This window comes from Astatotilapia calliptera, chromosome 3 (assembly GCF_900246225.1).
Source record: "Astatotilapia calliptera chromosome 3, fAstCal1.2, whole genome shotgun sequence".
NCBI lineage: Eukaryota > Metazoa > Chordata > Actinopteri > Cichliformes > Cichlidae > Astatotilapia > Astatotilapia calliptera.
In genome coordinates, this window is record NC_039304.1 from 13,905,241 (window position 1) to 13,931,995 (window position 26,755).

The 26,755-nt window shown below is 42.7% G+C and overlaps 1 protein-coding gene across 26 annotated transcripts in view; it reads left to right on the forward strand.

Moving 5' to 3' along the window:
• LOC113018655 (adhesion G protein-coupled receptor L3) overlaps nt 1-26,755 on the forward strand; it is a 265,269-nt gene that overhangs the window by 14,604 nt on the left and 223,910 nt on the right. For all 26 annotated transcript variants that reach the window (XM_026161934.1, XM_026161936.1, XM_026161935.1 and 23 more), the window contains exon 2: nt 14,426-14,514. The gene's annotated coding sequence lies outside the window, so the exon portion shown is untranslated. The remainder of the gene's footprint in view (nt 1-14,425; nt 14,515-26,755) is intronic.

Sequence of the window (26,755 nt, forward strand, 5' to 3'; positions counted from 1 at the left end):
AATGGAATTCAAAATATGCTGAACCAATCTTACGACCTACAAGCCTTGTTTTAAAATTTCATTCTCGACCTATGCGTAACCCATGTAACTGAAACCGAGAAAGATGCTGACAGTCAACAGTTTCTGAGACCTGTGGAAAGCTTTGCCATTTGGTGTCTCGCTATCCTGTTACCTCAGCTGCGTGGATGGAACAAGTTATCACGCCCAGTTAAAATGTCGTCTGGTCCACAAACCCGATTCCTGGAGGACCAGCATCTTTTCTTATATTTCGCACGGACCAGCAGCTAGTCCGTCTCAGACATATTTTAGGCAAGAGCTGCCTGGGCTGAGTGAACACTTCATATTTAGGGCACTTAATGCCAACCACTCACTTCCTGTGAAGTCCGTGGAAAATTAATCGGCCATCACGAAAACTCTGTAGTTAGGAGTTGTGCAGTGTTACAGCAGAACTAGGGCCTGACCCATATTATCTGCTGATTTTAGCTATTTGCCAATTTCAGTCGTTTTAGGGGTATGTTGGCGACATGCGTTTGTAACACCATAAACACAAGTTGACATATAGGTATATATAGTCCAATATAGCTGATTTTTAACTTTTTAAATATTGGTATTAAATGGTAAATGGACTAGTTCTTATATAGCGCTTTTCCACTCTTCTGAGCACTCAAAGCGCTTTACACAACTTGTGCATTCACCCATTCACACAAGCACAACTGACATTGACACACATTCATACTCCGATGGATGCATCGGAGAGCAATTTCGGGTTAGTATCTTGCCCAAGGATATTTGGCATGCAGACTAGGGGAAGCCGGGAATCGAACCACCAACCTTCCGATCAGTAGATGACCTGCTCTACCACCTGAGCTACAGCCACCCATGGTCGTAGTTTAAGAAGGATTACGGTTAATGAAAGGGAAATTGCAGGTCTGTGGCTGGAGGTGAAATGTTGTCTTTAATTGATAAAGTCAGATATCCAACACAACCATCCAACCATCTATAGTTGTAAACCTATAGATACAAAAAACTAATCTTAACACCACATTTGTCGCTATTCCATATTCACTTCATTGTACAATTATTATCACATTATAATAATAAATAAAAGGGTAAAATGTACTAATTTGAAATGTGAGCACATTGGAAGAACTCGTGAAACTCTGGAACATTGGATAGTTATACAATGCTATTTCTTTTTAAAGTATTTTAATTTAAATGTTCAGTAATTTATTTTGGCTAACTTTGCACCTGGCAGCTATTACATGTTTCGTAGTTATGGGAAATGAACTTTCATGAAGGATGAATACTTGGTTATGTCGGAACGCTTTTGGGGCAAGACAATTAAAACACATGGTCGTAGTTTAAGAAGGATTACGGTTAATGAAAGGGAAATTGCAGGTCTGTGGCTGGAGGTGAAATGTTGTCTTTAATTGATAAAGTCAGATATCCAACACAACCATCCACCAAGCAAACGGCAAACACTTCGTTGTGCACTGAGGATATTTGGCTAAACCAGATGCAGTGTTTGCTTTTTTTGCATTTACCGAAAACAGGTAGATATGGCACATGTGCTGCCTGCATCAAAGAGCAGCTTTTACATCAGTATGTCTTCAATTTGCGATTGAACAGATTGCTGCTCACGTCCATGATATTTTCTTGTTTCTTGTCAGTGACAGTCTGGCATTACAGGTGGGTTTTGGGGAGGAGGGGTTAAAGGCACTTTTAGATTGTATTGTAAAGGTTATCCTTGTTTTGTTCAATACCCCGTAGAGAAAATGCATGTAAGGTAGAGAATCTGTGCCGCCCTGTCTTCTAACTTTTTTTTTGCCCAGACTAGCAACTGGGGTTTTCTTTCTTCATTTCACTGAATCCAGTCACATTTGGTCTTTGCAGGTGGCCTGATGAAAACTTGGAGCTTATCTCCTCCTGTGCTGGCGAAGAATTAAACCTGTTTCTACAGCCCATATAGTAAGATAAAACAGTCCATCGCCACATGGTACCGCAGAAGCATGGAAATAATGCAATGCAGGTGTTCAGTAATAGAAAAATGCTCATCATTTTTTGCTGGGCTTTTTCTCCCCTCAGGGCTACATGTTTAATATGACCCTACAAATGTGATTTAGCTGGCAGGTAGCCTTGGGACTCGGAGGAAGAGACCTTTGCCGCTCAGTACGTGGCAACATTGTATCTAGGTTAAGGTTATCGGCTGATAGTGGATATTTTGAGCAGCAGAGGAAATCTTACAGAAGAGGCGCGTTATCGGGAGTTGAGGGGTTTTAGCTTTGCACGAAGGACAAACAGCACATACAACAAAAACCTTTCAAACTCGCTGGTTACTTTCCCGTTCTCTGTGATAATTTGCCGTTTGATCCCTTCACAGCACCTACCCGCATCTTCCCTGTAAACGTTGTGTTGCCGAGCATCAAATTCCAAAGACGTGTTTTCCGTCAACTCTCATCCCACCCCGTCTATATTCATCCCCGATTCAATTACTTTTTTGGATTCAGCGGAGACTCGTTCTATGCTATATTGCTCTCCGATGCGTTTTGCCACCCCACAGATTTATGTCGGAGCTGAAGGATGGCTGTCCAATTTTCTGCATGGATAGCAGTGCTGGTGGCATTGTGTCTGTGTGCGCGCGTGTGCGTGCGAGCGTTTTAAAAGCTCTTGTCAGATGTGCGTTAAAGACGTATGGACCACACTGTCGTGCGATTCTTCCGCGCGTTGCCCATTTCTGTCACATCCTGCCGTTAGCTTGTGTATCACAGTGGTTTGTCATGCGAGTTGCTTTGATCTGTCTGTGTACGCGTGCGCGCTGGTGTGCGTTGTGCTGTCACTTTGTTCCTCCTTGTAAATAAGGCGAGAACGCCGAGCTGGAAATGAGTCAAAGCACTTACATTAGTTGTTGAAGTGTTTTGGAGAGTAACTGATGGTGTACGTTGGACTTTAGGCCTTGCTGCATATTGTGGATGGATGAAATGGAAATCAAACTGTGCTATATTATGATGAAGTGTACAACTGCGCACTTATTCGCTCTTCCGAGTTCAAGTTACCAATCTTAGTCTGATCTGTATGATCCAAGGAATTCACTGGGTGCTTCAGTGTTGCGTTTGAGTTCTGACATGAGTATTGGAGGTAACTGTGCCCACTCAATACACTGGCTGTAAATGTCTGCGTTAGAACCGTCCCAGAAGCAGGTGTGTGTGACAGAAGCCAAGTCAAGTTGCACAGAGCAAACCAGGAGGGCAGGAAGTCAAAGGAAAAGCAGAAAGAGTACAGGCAACTTCCAAAATAAAAGTCCCAGTGCAGATTAAACCATCTGCTTGTGACTTTCTGACTGCTCCCCGCGTGACCTGAGACTGTGCAACGAACATCAAAAAACATGAAAAACATGAAATGCAACTGCACAAACAAGCACTTTCTGTATTCCTTTGGTAATTCCTCAGCTATTGTGTTCATTTCCACCTCGATATGTTTATTAGTGGACTCGAGTTGCTTCTTATTTACGTGACACCTTTCTGGACACGCACACCTACTCTGAAGGGTCTCGGTGCAGTTATTTTGGTCCTCACTCGAGTCCAATTACTGTGGTTACATGTGCACATAGAGGAGGAGTGAGGAGTGTTTGTCCTCTGGGCCTCACCTGTAGGGTGTAGAACCGCTGCCTCAGTTCATCCACTGTCTAAAAGGAGCTGTTTTAGCTCCCGTCCCCCTCCTTTTATCTAACGTTCATCAAATTGATCAAAAGGTTTCCACAGCAGGTAGGTGGGACACCCGCTGTGGGAGATAGCCATATTGGGAATATCCACTCTCACTGACATCATACAGAACCAAGCGAAGAAAACCTGTCAGAAGCCGCTTTTGGAGCATTTAGACCCTGAGCTTTTGTTTAAGATGGCTACATTGTTACATAAATAAAGACAAGGCTCACATGCCCACTTTATTCATCCACACAGAGACCTGTTGGTCCACATTAAACCCAGTTTTTAGCTCGAGGAGTCAAAGTTATCAGCGCAGAAACTGTAGACAACCTCAATCTGTCACATATCAGTGGACAGCTCCCCAGCGTGAGGTCACACAGCCCATTACTGCGGCGATGCCATTATGTCTTTCTCTGTAGTCAGAGTGAAAGGTTGCCGTGCCCCCGGATGACCACCCCCACCTCACAGGGGTCCTGTGATATCTCGGTTGTCTCCTTCCAGGCCTGAATGGGCACATTGTGCTGCCGCCCGCTGCTGTTCTGCAGACCACTAGGTTCCTTCACACACACCTGTCAAGCCATGTCCTCGGCGCCTTGGGTACTGCGGCACTCCACAGCCACCCCCTCCTTCCAGCACACACACGATCGCTGAACCTTTGCACACCCGTAGAAACACACGCACGCACACATCCGAAAAGCAGTGATACATGAACAAATAATCACTTGGACCTATGTAAAGACGCGGGCGTGTATACACAGAGACACACACAATTGAATTTCGCCTAAACACAGAGCATGCATGCATTCACATGGAGCAGCACCCAACAAACACACACACACACACCGTTATAGAGTTGGAGTTTATTGGAAACACGCCTCGCTCGCTAAGCCAAAAGTTATATTCAGTGTGGAGCTCGGCTTCAGAATTCAGAAAGGGTCAAGTTCCATATTTGACTGGATGGGGACGGCAAGGGCAGGAAAGGTTGGTCGGGGTGCACGCATTTGCACATGGGACCCCCTTCCCATTGCATTCAGGAGTAAATTACCTGTAACTCGATCCACAGGTTCAATCAGTTGCAGATTTTTGGTCTTGAAGCGGAGAGGAGGCCTGCTTCGGGGATAGCCACAGTATCCCTTTCTCACAGGGAAATACATATACCGTAGTTAACGTTAGCTCCGAAAAGATTATCCAGTTAAAAAGTAACTAATTTGAAAATGACTCATTAATTAGTTTTGATTAATTATTTTGGAGCTGCTATTTTCAATAGTACAAAAAGATTCGTGGCTCTGGAGAATTTTAAGGGTAATTTTCACAGTTTTCTGCTGTTTAGCAGTCTAAGCGATTAGCCCTGAGTCATTACAACTCTGAGAAAGCTGACAGGTTTAAGCTCTCAATCAGATCCAATTGTCTTTCACTTTTTTCTTGGGTTGCTTGGGTTTATTTTAGGACCTCTCATAGACTCAACAACCGGCCAATTTATCTAAAATCGTTCCAAAATGTCACGGTTCTACGTGACTTGACACACGCGGGAAAAAGCACCCAAGCGTGCGTCCTGATCTGTCGAACGCACTCCTCTGTTTTATGACGTCTCATTTGCATCTTCCCTATCTGTCTCTCTCTCTGTGGCCTTGCGCCGGTAGCCCTTCACAGAACAAACGCGCCTCTGCGTGTGACATTATCATCAAAGAAAAATGCTAAATGCCTCGATTGTAGATGCACGCGCCGTGCACCCTCGTGAAGGACCTACGTGTCAAGTCCCACTAGTGTTACCCATACAATTTTCCCCTCTATTGACTTTTATGTTCTGTTGCAAGGTTGGTCATCATGGTGGGAATATATATGCATTCTAAATAAAGACGTGTGTGATAGTAATAATGATATTGCTCTACCAAGGTAAACAGCTCTGAAGAGGGAGTTGTGGTGTGAATGTGGTGTTTTGACAGCTTTATTTTTTGACCATAGGTTTTTGCACGTTTGGCGTTGGCTGCTTTTTTTTGTTTGTTTTTTAGAGAAGCCTCTCTGAGCTTGGCTTGTTGGTGAGATCATGTGATAACACAGAAATCTGGCTGTGGCTTGAGAAGCAATCTAGGGCCCGAGGACTACAAAAACATGATATTTACATAAATATTCAAACGCATGAGCCTGCATACACCCACGTATGAAAATTTAAAATCGAGGTGCCGCGTACCACTTTAGCTGAATGCTTTATACTCGAGGCTATGTGTTCATCGACTTGTTTTGTTTGTGCTTTTCTTCCCCCCCCCCGTTTTTTAATAAATATGTCCACAGACAAAAGCTCGCAAACAAGAGTACGCGTGCATGCGGCGCAGACTAACCTACAGACTCGTATCCCAGTGTTCGTCCCTCTCCAATTAAGACCAATTAGGGCCAGTGTATGAGAAGGTCTTGTGGGGATGCACTGTAGTGCTCAATGCTGTACATCCCTCATCATCTCTTCTCATTTGTATGCCAGAGCGGTGTGAGAGAGAAATGGGAGCTACAGGGAAAGCATAAAGAAGATGATAGAAATGATGAGGGCTTAAAAAAAAGAAAGGAAAAGGTGAGAAGAAAAGAACGGGGGAGTGGGTGAGGTGGGGTGGGGGGGGGGGGGATCTACGGCAGCTAAAGCAGGGATACAGAGAGGCGAAGAGGTAGCGAATTAGTGAGCCTCAACAATGAGGAAGCAGACACGTAACTATACATAATCTACCTGCAGTTGGCAGCTACCTCAGTCAATTGTTATCAGCTTCCCTTGAATTTAATGTGACCCTTGGGAGTGTAGATGCTGCCCATGCATTATAAATGCTGCCCATTGATTTCAGTTGGTGAGCTTTCCCTCCCCTCAGAACGAGCAGGCTCTGACTCACCGTGATTTCTTAAGTGACCGTGGTGTGCAGTATAATTCATTAAAATCGCGTTTCACGAACGGAGCCCTTGTTTTTATTTCGCAGTTTGACTTGTTAATTGTATCAGTGAGATTTAAGCACTTCAAAATCATCTGGATAATATTATAAGGCATATGAGGACCTATGGGGGTCTCCGTTGGTCTTTCAGCTCCGTCCGTGGATCAGGTTTATTCGGCACACCCTACGCTCCAGTTTCTGGTATTCCTGGGTTTGTTTGTAGCGTTGCCTTGCAGGGAGGGAGGCATGAATGCTAGGTTTCCCGGCTGAATATTGCAGTGCAGGGAGACCAGCAACACTACTTTACATCGCCTGTCCGTGGTTTTAATGCAATGGCCGATCGGTTATGTCACAGGTGTCGAACTCCAGGCCTCGAGGGCCGGTGTCCTGCAGGTTTTAGATGTGTCCTTGAACCAACACAGCTGATTGAAATGGCTAAATGACCTCCTCAACATGTCTTGAAGTTCTCCAGAGGCTGGTAATGAACTAATCATTTGATTCAGGTGTGTTGACCCACGGTGAGATCTACCTGCAGGACACCGGCCCTCGAGTCCTGGAGTCTGACACCCCTGGGTTATGCGAAGCTTCCTCCACACGGAGCCGCAATAGTTACATTTGGTGAGTGTCATGGCACGTTATACTCGAAGTGCAGTTTACCTGAGGGTGCAAATGGAATCTTTATGAAGCCTGGTTATTTCTGTCTCCAAGAGCAGCTCATTTTAAAGTCCGTATAATCTATGAAATAGCTGCAAGTAGGCGAATAAGTACCAACATGGCGTATTACATACTTCACAGAGGAGTATGTAGGTTACTTAAGGCTGTCTGGGCTTGTAAAAGATGCCGCCATTTCAATACATTTTCTGTTCATTAGCCATATCTCCTTTGCCTTTGGCCCCGGCGTGCTCGGGCCGGCTTGTCAGTTACAGTGTCACAACTACAGGGTCATTTAATTTAAAGGCCTGCTCCGCCGATTAGAGCTTTTGTGGTGAGCCGCCGTGACTACTGTAATGCGAGTGTTTGGGTCAGCGATGGGCACAATAGCTTAGTTACTCTCGCTGACTTCCTCACTATTGCCTCTCTCTCTCTCTCAGCACATTTTCCACTTGGCTGATAAAATAAGCCACTCTTTGATGAGCTTTCGGCAGGCCGCGGCGTTGTGCTTCAATAAATGCTTTTATAAAGACACACCACAGGCTGTCGACTCGGATCAGTCATACAGCGGCCGCCTGCGTCCGCTTGCTGTCTCATATTGGGACGCCATGTCCTGATAACGGGTTGTTTTGATGCATGATGATAAACGGGTAAAAAATAAAAAGTTCTGTAATGGACAACTTTTCTTCAAAGTGATTTGTTGTCTATGTTAAGACAGTATGAATGCTTAGGTAACCAGGAGCTGTGGCAAAGACAGCAGAGAAGCAATCCATAGAAAGGAAGGCCACTGCAAATGTAGTTTTCCTTTTAATATAAACCCCACTACATTCAGTGTCTTGACGTATTTACATTCTGTAATATAGGACCATTTTATATAGTGAATCTCATTGTCTGGCACCGCAAGCAGGTAGAGTAGGCACTTTTCTTTAGCAGTGCTCACACAGTAGCTGTTCAAGCATCGCTTGCTGCCTCCAAAATTCTGGGATTTGTCCTGTTAAAGCACACTGATGTAGTCGGTGAGGCGGCTGTGGCTAAATCTACTTTGTCTTGTGCCGCTTGTGTTGCTTTCTCTCCTCTTATTTTTAGCTCTTGGTAGTTGGAAACAACACACTCGGGCTGAATGCTTTATCTGGGCAGGAACAACATAAGCTAGCAGTTGTTTTGTATGCTTTTGTGTAGGTGTGTAATTGCTTGTTCAGATTAAAGTGTTCTACATACTTACTTATACTGTATACATAAATACTAAACTAAATCTGCAATAGCCAGCTCTGTGCTCTTTGATTAATTCACTTTGCTGTTATCAACAGAGACTTTGTAGGATAATTAAGGCCGGGAAGTCAGCTCGTTTACTCGTCCTTTGAAGGAAAAGCTAGACAGCTGCCACCAGGCTCAAATGCACACTCACGAACGTGAGGAAAAATGCTGCTGCCATACACTAGAGTGTCATAAGGCCGGGATAGCTTGCACTGCTTGCACTTCCTTCTTTAGTTTTGTTAAAATTAACATTACAAACCACGGTGTAACCGTAAATCTTACACAGAAGAAAAGCACGGTTACACCCAATATTACTGTCAGGCGTGGTCAGAAATATGGCCTGCTGCTCTACAACCACACTCAGCAGTGATATTCAGCACACTGTACCACAATGAATCACTTTTGGGGTGTGAAATCAAATTCAGGTTTAAGTTCATGGCAGCGAAAGCTGGATAGTCATGCTGTGTTTCATCACTTTGTAATTTGGAAAGCACTCCTTTTGCCAAGGGGACTGAAAGGAAAAAAAAAGAAACAGGCTACAGTGGATAATGTAACAAAGAAAAGAAGCAGTTTTCTCTGTCTTAATGCAGTGGAGTTGCTACATACTGTACAGAGCCTCCTTTTGCGCTCATGCGTTTCACCAATTGGCAATCATGCACTTGTGGATATCCAGTGAGCCTGGCTAGCTTTCTTGGCACTTCAACAAAATTCTTTTACTTTGCTTTCCCGGTGCCTCCTGCTCTAACTGGTGGCATATCCTTAGCAGCCGGTGAAAAGTTAATAACAGGATGTAAAATTAATCTCAGTCTAAGTTGTCTCACAACGGTATCTCAGCAGGCTTTTACTTAACATGCAAGCCTTTTCTCTACTTGCCATTATTAGAAATACCAGCCTTTACTCAGATGTTTTAATGCAAAACTCTAAAATGCAAGCATGCACAGACTAAAGCGTTTTTTCTGTGCATGCAAGAATGCCAAGCTTTTTGATTAAACTTGCTATGTTCACGTCTTGCTTACTTCCAGTTAAAGTCAGGATGCTTTTTAAATCACGGATGGATTATTTTATTAACAAGTAACAATTATACCTATAAGTAACAAAAATACACTTTTTAGAATTAGAAATTCTTCCCTTAAATGCATCCCACTGCAAGGATTTACACACTACGGGGCAGGTTCAGGGCTGGTTTTGGGCAACAAAGATAAGAGATGAGAGGAGATGACTAGCAGCCAGCAGGTTGCTGCTTTGAGCATCTCTCCGAAACGACTGTTTCTGCACATGATTTCTGACAGAAATAGGCATATTTCCAGCTTTACCTTACAAGCCCCACTTTAATTGAGGTTCTTACAATAGTTGCAATAAAAGGAAGATGAAAATAATCAGTGAGTAAAGTTGCAGTGCCTGCGGTAAATGTAGCTCAACCTGTAAATAAAAGGATGAAATCAAAAAGCTGTTTAAAATCGTTGAATTTATTGCAGTCTGTTCAAATGAAGTTGATTGGTATAAGCTTGAATGGATACCAATCACATTATACTTAATTATTAATTATGCAAATAAAGACACCTTTAATTGTATATATTTCACATGTATTTTACTCAGATGTGCAGTTTTCTAAAAAAAAAAAAAAAAAAAAGTAAAAAAGAAAGAAAAAGAAAGTAAGAAAGATGCATTTTACTCAAAATTACTGCTTCATGTTTATTGAGGGTGAAATTAGAGGGTGGCTCAAAACCAGACACCAGCTCTGGTATTGGTTTTGGATCAATACCAGTGCGATCAGATCGATACTTTGTTTCTACAATGCAGCCCACTGAACTCTATTAAGTACATGTTGTTTTTTTGGAAATCACGCATTATGAAAACTGTCTGAACCATTTTGTGTTGATTGTCAAGTCTGTTTTATTATAGCTGATACACATTCCAGGGGCCTGTTCTTCGTACGTCGCTCACTACATCCAAGATCAAATGACACATCCAAGACCAAACTATCGCGCTAACCGTGAGCTCGCTAATCCGGTTCCCCGAACACACCTGCTGTTGACGATTAGTACAGCTGGACGCAGTAATGTGACATCACTGGGTGTCGTAAAAGGGGCTACGCATCGATAGTAGAAACATTGATCGGCAACCCGCTGATTGGTCGGCGAAAATGTCGAAGGGGCGTGCACGGTATTTTCCGGCAGCAGAGCAAGAACTCTTGATTGAGGGATTTCAGGAGTTTCAGAGTTTAATTAAAACGCAAGGGAACACTGCAAAGGCTGCAAAAGCAAGGAGAGAGGGCTGGCAGAAAGTTGCTGACAAATCAAACTCGTAGGTACTTTAATAATAATAATAATAATGGATTGGGTTTATATAGCGCTTTCCAAGGCACCCAAAGCGCTTTACGATACCACTATTCATTCACTCCCACATTCACACACTGGTGGAGGCAGCTACGGTTGTAGCCAGGCTGCCATATCGCGCCATCAGCCCCTCTGGCCAACACCAGTAGGCGGTAGGGTAGATCTATCATATGACACTATATTGTCCAATATCATATGGCATTATATTATATTATAATATGTTATATTATATCCCCTTTCACATTAGAGCCACAACAGGACCCACAAGAACATGGGAACAAGTAAAAGTGGAATACAGGAGTATTCTACAGAATGGTAATATTTATCTCTTAGATTGCTTTTCGTCTCTTGGCAAGGTAATACTGGCCTGTAATACTCTGTTAGTTTGTTCATAACAGCAACCAAGAAAAGGGCAGAGGAAAAAAAGACAGGTGGTGGTCCTGCACCCCCTCGTCAACAAGTTGGTTAAGTGAATAATACCCTCACGGGAAAATCGATATCTCTCAATGAGCACACTGTCGCGCTGAGCTAAAGGATCCTGTCTATCCCGCAATATACGCTGAATTCTGAGGACTCTCCTTATCAATCTTGCACCTTCCGCAATGGGTTGGTCGCGTATACGGACAGGACATGGCTGCGACAGGCTTCCCAAATCCACCTTCGCTTTTATAGCCGTGGTCTCCCATCTTGATTACACGAAGTAATTTACAATTACTACTCTGAAATATGAATTACATCTGTAATAATCACATACATGTAATAGAATGTTAATAGTACATTTCCCTTTTTTAGGAAATGACCTGTATGTATCTGTGTGACATCAATAAAAGGATCAAGTGCTGCATTATCTTTAGTTACATTGATGTTATTTATTTATGGTGAAACAGTGGTGGAATATCGCTGTTGCTTTCGTATAAATGAAGCGGACATACCTGCGTGGCCGCGATCTAATCCTGTTTACATAAAGTAAACCCAGTTTCAAAATACATGAAAAGCCAAAAGATGTTACGTTTTGTTGCATTAACAAGATACTGTGGAAAGTACAAATCACACTGATTTAGTGGTCATTAAAGTGTTTTTAGAGGTTGCAAATAGAGGATAATTTATCACATAAATGACACATTTCTCTACTCTACATGAGCTGCCTTTGTAGGTTAAAACCCGTGGTATCGGTATTAGTATTGGTAATTTTGGCCCTGTAATTAGTTGGGATTGGTATCTGTATTGGTAATATTGGCCCCCATGTTTACTTGGTATTGGTATCGGTAATTTTGGCCTTGTAATTACTTGGTATTGGTATCTGTATTAGTATCGGTAATATTGGCCCCCGTGTTTACTTGGTATCGGTATTAGTATCGGTATTAGTATCGGTAATTTTGGCCCTGTATTTACTTTGTATCGGATCGATACCAAATCTGTAGTATCTCACAGCACTACTGTAAATGTACACTTTCTTATGTTTTGCTAGGCTGCTAATTGAGTGCAATCCTTTAAAAACTCATCTTTAAAGGAGCAGCTAATATATGGATAAGGTGGCATGATTGTTTGCAGTTAAAAAATGTATATGATTATGCAACACTGGTAAAGTAGACATTGGTAGTGTCTGTCTCCAACAAGAAAATTAGGTGATTTTCCAGATAATGCGTCGGTCATTCAGCCTTATGGATGTATATTTCTCTGTCCAGAACTCACTGATGATGTGTTGGAAGCCTCACCTCCCAACTACTGCCAGTACTTTAACACTAATGATTGGACGAGAGCAGTAAATTTGGCTCTGATAGTGTTTCTGCTGAGTGCGAAAGACCAAGGAGAGCAGCAAGGAGTTTATAAGAGGTAAATGTGTAAAATTAAAGCTCTGTCCAGTTGCTGTAATTACTGTTAATTAGGTTTGATCAGAAAAAGAAGTGAAATCAAGCGAAAGCACACGATGAAAGCCTACCATACCGCCCAGAACATAATTTTTGCTTTCTGTTCTCGGTGCAATTGATTTCTCCTTTTTGTGCAGCAGTATGTGGTTAGGATTGTTGCAATATGGTGCGACCGTGCTCCTTTCCAAACACTTGCAGGCCTGCTAAATGACTGGCAGATGCTCTGTTGACCAAACTAGTTTCAGCAGTTCAGCTAAATTGACCTATCGCATCTGTTTTCTCTGCCAAAGTCTCAAATTTGATCAAACATAATGAACAGCAGATTTGATGAAGCACGTCCCCGGCACTTGTTCGAAAGCCAAGACCGGTTGGCCATTGTGCCTAGATAATATTTAGAAATTTGGCAATATAATTGAGAGCCATTCTTTTTCTTTTCATTTGCAAGCATCTTTGCACAATCTGACAGAAGTAAAGGAATCATTTCACTAAGTACCTTTTTTTTTTATCATTGGCACACATGCACAAATTATAGACTCTCGTTTTCCCAGTGTCTCTGTCATTTTAAATCACAGCCAGTGCTTTTAAAAGAGACGTGGACATGAGGCGGACAACCCAAATAGGTGAGAGGAAAGAAAAAAAGGTTGTTTTAATTAAGTCAAAAGGAAAATCTACCTAATTTGCATAGTAAACACAGTGCTACCGATTAATCCTTTTTCTTTTTTTTTTGTTTTTAGCTTATTATTCAAGACCATCCAGTGCCATAGACACCTCAATTACAAAAGCTTTGGTGCTCATCAGTTTTATGATTGCATGTGAGATTTAATTATAAATCATGTAATGATTGTTTTGCGTCACAATAACAAAGAGAACAGCTCGTCGTGTGTTTCATCAGGGATGCCGAAGAATTGCTCTTTCCCAGAACCGCTGAATGCCATTTGATTTTACCTCTGTGTGCATGCTCTTCATTAATACGTCTATAATTAAACCTAACCACTTCACCCCTCGCACACGGATATGGTGCCAGCACAGATATAAATTGAATGCGTTCAGTTGAAATATATATAGTGAACAGGGCAACGCTAAGGATGGGAGACGAGAAATCTCTGAAAGAAAGCACTCCAAAGATGGATTGATACGATGGCTAAAGAGGCAGGGAGGGATAACGAGGGGAAAACTGGAAAGTGTGAAAGGTGACTGGGGGAGGTTGCCATCAAAATGCTAATGTTGTGTGGGATATTTACTGCAGAGTGTTAATGTAGTTTAAAACAGGCTCTTTGTCCTGCAGCCCATCACCAAGCTCCTGTTGGGCCCTAATAAATCAGCCATTAAAAGCTGATGTGACCTGAATAGCACTTCATACAGCGGCAATCGGGCCGTAGCACCAGTATGGGAACCAGAAAGCAGCTGAAAAATTTATGAAGATGCCACTTAATAACGGTCGACCCAGAAGCGAGCAAAATAAAAAGTGTCTGTGTGATGTGGCTTGGAGAAAGTAACGCTTGGACTCCTTTTTTTTTTTTAATTTTTTTGTTTTTTTTAAGTAAATCTGTGTCATACAGTAGACGTGCAGATGCCTCTTCATGTTGGCAGACGTTAAAGGTTCCTGCCTTTTAATTGCGTCCCCTGTCGCCCGTTTGGAGAGAATACAGCGAGAGTCGGTGTGTTGCTCTAACATAAGTATGCCCTGCTCTAACTTTTGTGTTCTCTTCCAGGACAGGAAGTGCTTTCCCTATCTGGAATGTGATATACGGGATTTGTTCAGCAGCAGCACTCAAGGACCGCTCTCCTCTCTCGAACTGAGGTATTGTACACTTTTTATCAGCATTTCTGACAGCATCAGACTGTAAATGTACGGCGGCCCTGAGAGTTTAGACGCACTGCAGCTTAAGAAAACACCAGCAAATCGAAAAAAAAAAAAATGCTGCAAAAGCACACAAAAAGTCACAAATTCAATTCAACAACAGTTACCTCAAGGGACTCTATAATACTGTCAGGTAAAGACCCTACAATAACTCAGACTTGGCGACAGTGGCAAGGAAAAACTCCCTTCTAACAGGAAGAAGCCTAGGGACAGGAGGGGCAGTCATCAGCCGTGATTGGCTAAAGGCGAGGGGAGGAAGTTGGGATGAACGACACACTGTGGAAGAGACAAGCTAACAGTAAATGGCTAATAGCAAACACGTAGCTACAGCATTATATGAATGATATCTCTGCGTTATCATCAAAATAATGTTGGTCAACATCACAACGGACCAATCACAAACACTCAGTTAGCATTGGCGAAGAAGTTAGCTAATGCTATTAAAAGCTACCATAAGCAAACCGAAACGAGTAACCTAAATTTGGCAGACAGCAAAGCTAACTTGATAATATATTTATTAAAACGCACGTTACCATGGCATCTTCTTATCGTTTACACCGGTGAATCCTACTTCTTTTAAGGGTGTCTCAGTGCAATTCTTCCCATGTTTTGGTTGCTATCATTTTTGCAGCTGGTCCGTCACACTATCGTCTCCCCAAAAACACTTTTATTTTGTGAGATTTTTTTTTCCTACTTCTGTTGTCTTTAGCGTTCTTCTAGTTGCTGGTGTTTTCTTCAGTTGCGGTGCGTTTGAACTCTCAGGCCCAGCAAATGGGCCTGAAAACGACTCCGTGCAAGTCATGAATATGCAGCACAACCCAGATTAAGTCTGCAACCCATACACCACCAACCCCACCCAGCACAGCACAGTAATGAAGAGCATTCATGTGGGCCAATTGGGCTGGTACTCTGCGCGCAATAGGATGTTTATGAAAATGATTCACGATAGGTGCTCATCTTCATATGCAAATCTGTGGGACACCACTGTTAGGCCTCTAATTTGTGCCGGCGGCGGCGGCGAGGAGGGTGTTTTTTTTTTTTCTTTTCTTTTGGTCGGTAACCATACGTATCTACGGAGCGTGCTTGGATTTCATTCCCTGATGCAAATGATGTTTTCGGTGTAATCATGCAAAAGCACAGCTGGCTTCCATTTCTCCACACCTCGAGCCTGTTGCTCCCCCGCACCCCCTCACTGCTGACTCTTAACCACCAGAACCTTCCTTGCGCCGGGCTCCTGTCTCCTCTTCCCGTCTGTTTGCCGTTGTTGTCTCCTGCAGCCCTTGTGTTTGCTCTCTGCTTCTTGTAGTTATCTTCTTTCCCTTTCCTGTGTCACTTGCCATACCAGCCCTCCCCTTTTCATCCCATCATCACACACACACACACACACACACACACACACACACACACACACACACACACACACACACACACACACACACACACACACACACACACACACACACTTCTCTCCACTGCCACCACCTTCAAGCAACCCTCTTCATATTGAATGGATCCACTAGCCTCGGTGCCTCCTGCGGTGAGCCTGGATTGAATTCAATTAGGGAGATTGTTTGCCCTGCAGAGTTTACTGGTGGGCTCCGTGGATGATAGGTTTGCCTGCCGACTTCCCCTTCTCCCCACGTCCTCCTCCTCCCTCACTCATACACACACACTCTTCCACACACAAAGACACACCACTACATCCATCTACCCTGTTTCCCCTTCATCTGACTCAGTGTAGACACCCTTCCTTTCCTCTTTCTCCTAACAACTTCCTTTTGGCAGTGCACTTGCCTTTCTATTTCCATTTCCTTCTTTTTTTTTTGGTGTGTACACTGTTTACGTTGCTTTTCAGGCCCTCGTTGATGTTTTTATGCTATTTTGTGACATCGCATTCAACATGATCAAGGCATAAAAATTGGCACAGTGGGGAAAATGTGTCATATCACCTCTTTGATAAGACCACAGGGACTCATATTCTTCATGTGGCTGTTTCGTGAGAGTTGCTGGGATGGGATTTTTCAGATGGGAACTGTTTTATTTGAGCTTAATCCCAGCAGCTACACACACACATTTCAAGATAATCCCCACCCCCATTTTTTGTTCCAGAATTAATTTTCCCATTTTCTAGCATATCCAGCATAAAGGGAAGGGCAGTAAATGTTGCTGACATAGGAGTAATGGCCACATTAGTTGCAAGGTGAAAATAGAATTGTGCTGTCATTTGAATAACATTGAGAGCAGCAGGCGGTACTTATGCATGCTGCTGGCTTGTGGTTTTAGATATGAAGTGAAAATCTGGTACAGACATAATGGCCCTGGTCTCTGTTCTGTGTAGAAACATATTTCAGGGACTTGTCCTGTAACCCGCTGCTTTCCTTCAGATGTCACGCTGTGTGACTGTGTACCAGTGCTCCTCAGAAATCAGATACTGTATTAGTGCTGAAAGATGTCAAATGAATTAAAAGCTAGGCATCGCTTTGATGATAAACGTCCTAATGCACTCTGACGTGGAATTACGACCTTCGTTTGATGTACCTTTTTTTTGCCTGATTTGTGGTCACTGCCGATTATGTTTAATTCACTTGAAGGCAATGACTTTGTGGGGCTTTAAAGAAAACGTTTGATTTACAAACAAGTGTCATTTGGCAGAAGGATATTTTTCAAGCTAATACGCGAGAAGAATCCTAAAGTAGACCGATTATACTTCCTTTTTCTCTGATACTTGTGCTGTTACAAACCTGTAAATGGTAAATGGCCTGTATTTGTATAGCGCTTTTCTAGTCCCTAAGGACCCCAAAGCACTTTACACACCCAGTCATCCACCCATTCACACACACATTCACACACTGGTGATGGCAAGCTACATTGTAGCCACAGCCACTGACCAAATGCTCGGATGCTCTTGCTTTAGCCTGCGCTAAACACTCAGTTTCAGGTGCTGTTTTTCTACTCTTGTGTCTGATTGATGTCAGAGGCACAGGATTTCCTTATATGGTCATCTCAGGTTCATTGTTTGTTTATTCATGCCACTTCAGAGTACTCATTCGATAGCAAAGCTGGGCAGGTAATGCTAAAAGACACGGCTCTTCCATCTGTAAAGAGCAAGATCGAGGTATCAGAACGCAAAGTGTAACTACCGTTATATTGCCAAACTGTGTCCAATGTTTACAGTTTGTTTCCGGAGGTCCACAATGTCAAGACAAAGAGTTTCAATGCCCACGAGCACCAGGTTTTGTTTACCTGACAAGGAGCAGCCAATCAGCGAAAGGCTTTTAGGAAAGGGAGCCTTAAAGAGACGAGTGATGCAGTGTTGCAGACACAAGGCGACCTTTAAGGTGCTGCTTAAAGATTAGCAAGGATTTTATGTGGTTAATAGATACTCTGGGTGAAGTCCAAGAATAAAAGTTTAGAGCTGGAAATTAATATAATAGACCCCATTTTTATCTGAACATCTACAAAGCTGCAGAGCTTTTTAGCCTGTTAGAGAATTGAAGCTCCGTGTCTGTCTGCAGTGCTTTGCATAGCCAAAGTGGCTTCCTTTAGCGTCAACCATTCAGGTTACTTTAACCACAGTGGCCAGAGATGACTTTAGCCCCGCCAGGTTTTTGGTTCTGTTAGCTTAAAGCCCTGCCGTTTGTTTTCATAGCGTGATCCTGCCTGGACTTGTTGAAATGATGCAAAACAGGTCATTTGAATGGAAAAGGCAGTGAAATCCTTTCGGCCAATGTCAGCAGTGTTCTTGAATTTGAATCCTATCCAGAGGTAGTTGACTTTGCACGTCTTTGTTTTTCGTGTCCTGTTACTTGGGGCAACTATGGTCAGGCCAGAAGCAGGCTGCTCCGAGGATACCAGACAGCATCGAAACCCTCTAAATGACCAAATTATTTAAAAGGCACACATTGTTTTGTGTAGTGCACGGCTGATAATGATGACCCTCTGTGAAAAGTGTTGTTGTCAAGACAACCGCACCTTGCTGGGGGATAGATTTATTATGACGTGTTTGTGGTCATTTTCTCCCAGTGGGTAGTGGGGCGCGAGGGGGACCTGATGTGAAAGTGCTCCCGCAGCTTTATGAAAATGCTGCTTAGTCATTTCTTTATGTTGATTTGATGATTATTGATTTTAACCTCAAGCAAATTTGTGTCCAATAGCTAATATGCTATTAGAATCATCAAAGATGGCGTGTTTTCGAGGTGAACGTTTTTTGCAGACGGGACTCCAAAAAAAAAGTTTCCATTCTGCCGTTGAGGTCATACGTGATCATTTCTCTTTGAGAGCATGTGTTAACAGTCTCATACTCTAATTACTCTCACAGTCAGTAAGGGGCAGGCAGTTTTAAGCCATTTGTTTATAGCTGAGGGTAAACTTGCACAATAAAACTCCACACAAGGACACATCGAGCGGATGTAACCGTAATTATTTAGTGTTACGTCACCTGGAATGTGTCTGCGCGCTGTATGTGCGTGTACCTGTGCTTTATGTGGTGCTTGCTGTGACACTGCACTATATATAGCTCCAACGCCCATCTATTCCAATATAATATTCATGTCTTCAGTGGCAATTCGTCACTCTCTTGAACTGCATTATCATGGTAATGCCATCTATGATTTCTCCATGCATCTGTAACGCCTGCAAAATTTGGTATCAACGGTACAGAATAAATATAGCTCTCAAAGAAGAGTTTAAAACAAATCAATAGCTGCATTTAGTTTAAAAGTTTTAGGAAATATCGGGGACAATATTAGGTACACCTCGTTAGCACTGGGTTGGACACCCTGTTGTGCTGGAGACATTCCTTTGACATGATAACAAAACAGGTGCTGTATATTTGTTGCCAGCACACACATTGTACAAATCTTGCATTCCTCCACATCCCAAAGGTGCTCTATTGGATTTAGATCTGATGACTGTGGAGGTTATTTGAGTACAGTAAACTCATTGTCACATTCAAGAAACCGGTTTGAGATAAACTGAGCTTTGAGACAGGGTGCGTTACCCAGCTTGAATCACATAGTCGGCAACATGTTTTGCTTAAGTCACTGCCCAGCTAGCTAGGCTAGCATAACTGCTGTTAAAGCAAGTTCGGGTTATGCTATTTTATCTGTCAAAATATAATATATGTATTTAAAAAAAAGAGCTTTAAAGGTCCTGATAAACTGATTATGTTATTTGTGGACAGGTTGAGTCATGCTAACTGTTTTTCCTATATTCTACTCAAAGTCAGTGCTAATGCTAAATGCTAAACATGCTAATGCTAACTCAGTAAGAAAGTGAAAGAACACATTTCCCACACTGTTGACCTCTTCCCTTAACCCTGTGCGTCTGTTTAGTGGAGGGATTTCTGAGATAACACTTCCTCTTTTCCATTCCATCTCTCCACCTCTACATACCCACTTAGCTATTGCATGTCACAGCCCACCTCCACAGTCCCACAGGGCTTTGCAGGTGAGTGTTTCACTTTTCGTGACTGGTAAAAGTAAAAGTCCCTTCAGCACCGATGCCCACCCAGGTCTGACAGAGACAGCATTAAATTTGGACGGGGCTATTTTCGGTAAGGGAAAGAGGAGGGGTCACTGGGATGTTAGTGAAAGTGTCTTGTCATGTGCCTGGTCGCTCTCCTGATACCCAGCCTGACAGTTTGGGTGTCTTAATAAAACAACACCCCTGACAGCGAGCTCACACAGCAGCTCAGTGGTTTCGCTCCATCATCTTCCGCCAGCCCTTCCTCTCCTTGGCTTCCCCACTGTGCCCATGTATCGCCCAGCTCCTCGCTGTGACCGCTCAAGCTGATTTAAATGAACAGGACGATCTGTTGATTGCTATTAGATTCATGCATAGCTTGCACCTCTGGGGGGGGGGGTCTGCCATTATCCCATTTGATATACTGTAGCAAAGCAACAACTGGCCTACATTCAAAGCCACTCTTTATACTCTTTTTATACTCTTTATTTGTTACTCAGGTGTATCTAACTAACCTCAAGAGCCTTTTTCCTTCGCCTTCTGGTTTTCGTAGCACTCATTCTCCCTTGAACTTCTGCTGCACCCTATCCAAAAGCTTCAATTCCAGCAAAGGTGTGCTGTTCTAATCAGCTCTGTTTGATGTGTGGAGGCAGCAGGCTTTATGGAGGAGCCAAGATCTCTTAGGACATTAAGGCTAGAGGAGAGGGAGGAGAGGAAGAGATTACTGCTAGTCTTTTTATAGAGGATCACTCCATCTTGTCCTTTTTAGCTCACTCATTAGTTCTCGCTTCCCCCCGGAGGGTGATTCTCTCGTTCTGTCTCTCACCAAAACTGAGGCCTCTTCTTTCACTTTGGCAAAAAAAACAAAACAAAGAAAAAAAAACCCTTGTCTGACCATCATTTAGGCAAATATGATCCAACAGTGTTTCCGTTATCACAAAGTCAGAGTCAAAAAAGTGCTTGTGTGGTTCCCACTTTGGCAGGTATTTAAAAAAAAAAAAAAAATTTTTTTCAAGCAGCCCAGGAGAGAGAAGGGGATGAATAATGATTGCACATGCCTCCCTTTGTCAGCCGTGGAGCCGGCGACATGCCTTTTCTTCATTTCCATCGCCCAATTCCCTCCATTTCCTCTCTCCCTCCCTCCCTTCGGTCAGTACCTGTGAAATCAGACATCCTTCTGTGCCTGTCAAAAAATAACCACATCTGCAGCTGCAACCGGCTGTCAGGGGAGTTCACCGCCTGACAACTTGCGCGCGCACTGAGGTAATCAGAAGTTGTCAAAAGTGAAGTGTCCTCTGCTTTGACTGAGCTTGTGCGGTCCCGTCCAACACCGGGAGCTTTGGCTGCGGTGTAGGTGTACTAATGGCCTCTTTGTCATCAGGGATCATTAAATAATGTCCTGCGACTGCATATTTTGGCAGCAAAATTGTTGTTTAGCTGAGGAAAATGGAGACACGGATAGATAATGGGAGCCCGCATTCGCTGCCAGCCTGCTGGCCAACTCTGTCGTGGGATGGAGCGCCTCATACGCTTTCATGACCTCCTATGATCATACATCATTTTCAAGTGCTTGGAATGCAATCCTTTCTTTTTTGGTTTTCGTTTGTTTACATATTCCCAGGTAGCTTGTGAAAATTTAATTTGTTCCCCATATGCATGGGGTGCTCCTCTGTGAGGAAGCACCTGTCTTATAAAAAATACCCCCACAAGCAAAGAGGAATTATTGATTTGCATCTGTTTAGTCGGGATGCCGCCCTCCACGCGAGGATCCCGAAGGTGCCGTCGCACCCGTCTGTCCTTTTTACGGTGGCTCTAAAACCGTTGATAGGGGCCGCGATCCGTTTCTGCCCTCCCTTGAGTTTTATTTACAGCCCCAGCCTGGCAATAAAGCCCGAAATTTATGACTTACTTTTTAATTAGAAATAATGTCTTGTAGAGTTTAAGTGATGGATGGTTTAATCAATATATAGACCGTGGCTGGGCCTATGATAAACGTCTCTATTGACAGAGCGCAAAGTAGCCTAACTTAACACTTTGTCTTTCAAAGAAATATGAAGTGTTTTGTTTGGTGACGGGAACTGTACGCTGCCCTTCTCTGTGTCTCTCTCATTATTCTTCTTTCCATTTTACTGTCTCTCGCAACTCTGTCAACACTTTTTTCCTCTCAACAGGCAGTGTTTTCTACAGAATGAATCAACCTCCCCTGTCACACTGTATTTAGGTAATTATTTTACTACCCGAAACCCCTATTGTGTTTTGTGCCACATTTGCTAAAGTTTAAATAAAATAAGTGCTGAAGGTGGGTTCTTGTGAATGGAAACTGACAAGCTGGGAGAAATGCATTTCTCAGATAGAGGGGGGACTTTTTTAGTTTCTTTTTTTTTTTTATTGGGCAAAGTGGTTTCCTCTTTCTCTCAGGTTCAGAGAAAAAGAGGGAGCAAAAAGGATTTTCAAGTAGAATAATTAAATAGGAATCAAGTCAATGGGATTTGTTTCCTGGCGCTGCAGATAATTGCGTAATATACACCGGGGAATGGAATTGTGGTACTTGACGATTGAAGTTCAATTTTTGTCACTTGCGGCTTATTGTGAAGTGTTCAAACGTGACATGCGCTGTGCTTAACTCGGTGCCGTTTTCCACAATCCAGACAACTCCACAGAGCGATCAGACAAAATCGGCTGTAATTTTGCACAGGACTATAACTAACACGCGCCATTATACTTCTAAAATGTCAGGGAACTGGGGGGAAATAGTTGTGTGAAATCAAATCAGGGATGCAGCAAAAGGGAAAGCTCCAAAGTGTCATATTTCAAAAGCTTTAGCTAGCTTGTGCCTGGCTTTTGATTATTAGATAGCTTACTTAATAAAAATGTTAATCATCATTTAATATATTTTTATCATGTGGATAAAAGAAAACACAAGATATATTTTCGGTTTCCCAAAGTTGTAAAATTCCACTGTTATAGCAGTCAAACACAAATATGTGTCTTACTACAACACATTTAACGTGTTCGGTTGTTTGTTTCTCTGACTGTGAACTCAAGTCCTCAAACCCCGGGCTACGAACCGGAGTCGTTTGGTACTGGGCCGCGAGAGTTCAGGCTTGGGTGTGAAATTTATGACTTTCAGGGTTTTTATCGGTTTTTATTGTTATTTTTGAAACCATTTTTATCGTTAACTCGGTTTCCCTGGGTCTTTTCCTGTGTGGTTGGATTGTATCATTTTTATTTCACCACCACAGCATATATGCAAAAGCTGAATTATGCATGATGCATTATGACGCCATCAGGTTGCCTCTCAGCCGGCTTCTTAGCATTGGAATAAATGCTTTTGTGCATCTACAGCACCTCATAAAACCATTTTGTTTTCATTGCACAACAGTGACAACCACAAAGCTGAATTATAGATGCCTAGCAGCCACCTAGCAACAGGCTAAAATGAACCTGTTATTACAGCTAAACAAACTACAGCAGCTATTTTTTTGGGTGCTGTTAGTGTGTTTCAGTTTGTCAGGATCAAGAAAAAGGCATGTACTAGTACCTTTAATCAAATACAAATTTAAAAGGAAATAACAATAATATACATCAAAACCAATGTTGGGTTCGATCTTGGCAGCACCTCCTGGTAGTGTCAAACAAAGATATTGTGGTAGACGGCAGAAAAGATGAGGGGGGAAAAACCTATGCAAACAGAATAGCTGCTATAAATAATAAAAATAGAAGTTTAATGCTGTTTAATGCTAGATTTTAGAGCATAAATATGAAATATAGTCTAACGTACCCTTTTGCACAACAGTGACCTGCTACATGACGTTATCACATAAAGGTAAATATATTACACACTCAAGTCTGGGTTTATAAAGTTAATGATTACTAATCAGTAAGATAAGAAGCAAGAACGGTGACAGAATGTGTGTTGCATCAGAGTCCTTCCTTCACCGTTACACCTGAATACTTGCAACATGACGCCTGCCTCTGCAATCCAGACCACCTACCTCAAAGAGAACAGGATAATCTTATCTATATTCAAACACGCACAGATCGGTGCACACCAACATGAAATCACCTGACCTCTAAGACAAACCACAATACCTTCCTTTCTTATTGATTAGTCTTGCATTCACTGCCCAGGGCAGGTGGAGGCCTTAATAACGGCTTTATGCTTTGTTTTCATGGTCCCTGGAATAGAATAACCACAAATGACATGGATCTCATGCTATGAGTCCCTCTGGTCAATGGTTAACTGCTCTGCAGTGATTCAAAGCATCCGGGCTCTGTTGCGAGTGACCGCTCGTATACGGATCTCGACCTGGATACGTTTTCTTCGCCCTCGCTCCCCACCCTCCACGCTCGCCGGTCTAATTTCTGCTCTTTTCCTCCCTTGCGCCGGCATGTATTACCTTATCTGCCTCCTTTGTGAAATATAAGCTTGTAGATAAGTAGTATATTGGGCCGGGTTACTCATGTCTGTCTTGTTCATTCCTCACAATCCTCTAATTCCCTCTAGAAAGCTATTTTCCCAGACTGCAGGTGGCCTGTGTTGTAACGTAGAGGGCACGCCTGATCTCCCCACAGCAAACACAGACATGTAGTCACCTCTTTTGTATTCTCTACAAGTGCTGGTAATGCCCCAATATGCATGTGTACTGCAAGTGTACACATGACTAATCTCGGAGACAGCATAGCAACATACCACTGATAGGTACGCAGCTTTACCCGAGATTAGCCATGAAGTCAGGAATTATTCAACTGTTGTGTTTGTGCCCTTTTTATTTCTGGTTGACTGATGAATGGCACGCACAAAACAAACAGAATCCCGCATGAAGCTTTTAACTGCGGTTACCCCTTAGTCTACGGTTGTTTGCTGTGTAGACTCCGGGGGGGGGGGGTTACGCCATCTTTTTCAAAGCATGACTCTGTTCTGACACTCGCTACAGTAAACTGCATTAAAGGAGGGAGTGAGCGTTTCCAACCCAGAGTAAAAAGCAATGCCCTGAGACAGAAACTGGTCCTGTTCGCTGGTCAGGGTCACTGCCCACCACGACCTCTGTTCTGGCCAGTTAATTAGGAATTAGAACAGGCATGACCCTCAGGATGTTATCTACGTTAGAGTAATGAACACCTGGAAATTCTGGAGCTTGTGCACAAGTCACCGCATTGTGACTTTTAAACTCCTGTGGCCTTTATAATTCTACTCCCAGGATTTTCTTCCATTTCTTTTTTGTCCCCTTAAAGGGAATGAGGTAGTGTCACGCAGCCGGATAAATGTAATTTCCATTCTGTGGCACTTAGATCTAAGCTAAAAGCAATCAGCATAGGTTAAATTTAATATAGTCCTATTTATTGTCCAAGAATTACCTTGCTGTTATAGACTGTTATGTCCTTTCCTGTTAAATCTCTGTGGTGTCCATAAGAGCAGATATCCATAATATAGTCATCCTTTCATTTATGAGGGGCAGCCAATCAGAAAAAAGCTGGCTTAAAGTAATGCTGAAGGGAGCTATATAAGCTTGTTTACAACGGGGATGATGTGAGAGGTTGTGCCGAGCCTCAGTATAAGATAAATAAAGATTATTTTTGTCAGTCATGCAAAGCTACTCTGGTATAGTTCACGAATAAAAATATGGGTTTTGCTAAGTGGTGTAGCAAGTATCCTTGGTATGGTTTAACAATGTTTTATAGGGGCTGCAGTAGGGCTGAACGATATATCGCATTTGCGATAATATCGCGACATGATCAAGTGCAATTTTCTAACCGCAAAGGCTGCGATTATACTCTGGACATGTCCAAATTCATGGGCTGCATCCTCCTGAGGCCGCATTTGTAGACCGATTACGTCACAGCGACGTGCCGAAGGCTGTCCAAATTACTACCATATCCCAGAATTCATAGCGCGGCCCAGCCAAACTCCAGTTTCCAGCAATGGCGGCCGCTACTAAGTTTTAAAATTACTCATACTAATCTTTCTGGGTCACAAAATAAACTTTTAACATATTTTCAGGCGAGAAAGTAGTTGTGTAAACATCAAATATCTGCTCGGTTTATCAAGATATCCCATATTTGCAAAAGTGCTTCGACGTTTTCAGAGGCGTCTGCTACCCACCAGCTCGACAGCTAGCCGGGAGCTCGAGGGTTACTGATGCGGCCGAGAACGGCACAACTCCCGGCACATCATTTTCAGATCACCGCGGAGTTTCGCTGCTCGGGTTAAACGTAATATATAAGTCACTTAGACAACCTAAAAATGTTATTGTTGGGCTTTTTTCAGTGTTTTGTTTGTTCATGAGTAAATCGGTTTGGCTGAGATTAAAGTTATTAGATTAGATAAAATAAAACTTTATTAATCCCCCGGGTGGGTTCCTCCTTGGTTTTCACACAGCTGACTAAATGTCAAACAGAAAACTTATTAAACAGAAGTATGAGACAGTCGAGAATTTACACCAGTGTCTGGTTATATTTTAGATAGCAAGAAGCAGACGGCCGAGTTTATTAAACTCCACTGAGACAGCGGTGACGCTAATCAGAACTAGACCGTCCAATTTCACGCCTTTAAATTTTAAAGGCGTGTTTGTGTGTGTGTTTATACAATTGCTATTATGTTTGCACTTTATGTGTAATGTTACTGACTGCAAAGATCAGTAAGATGTGTGTATTTTTTATTTATTAGTTTTATTTATTTAATATTATTTTTTAATTGAATGACTGTCTAGTAGTTCAC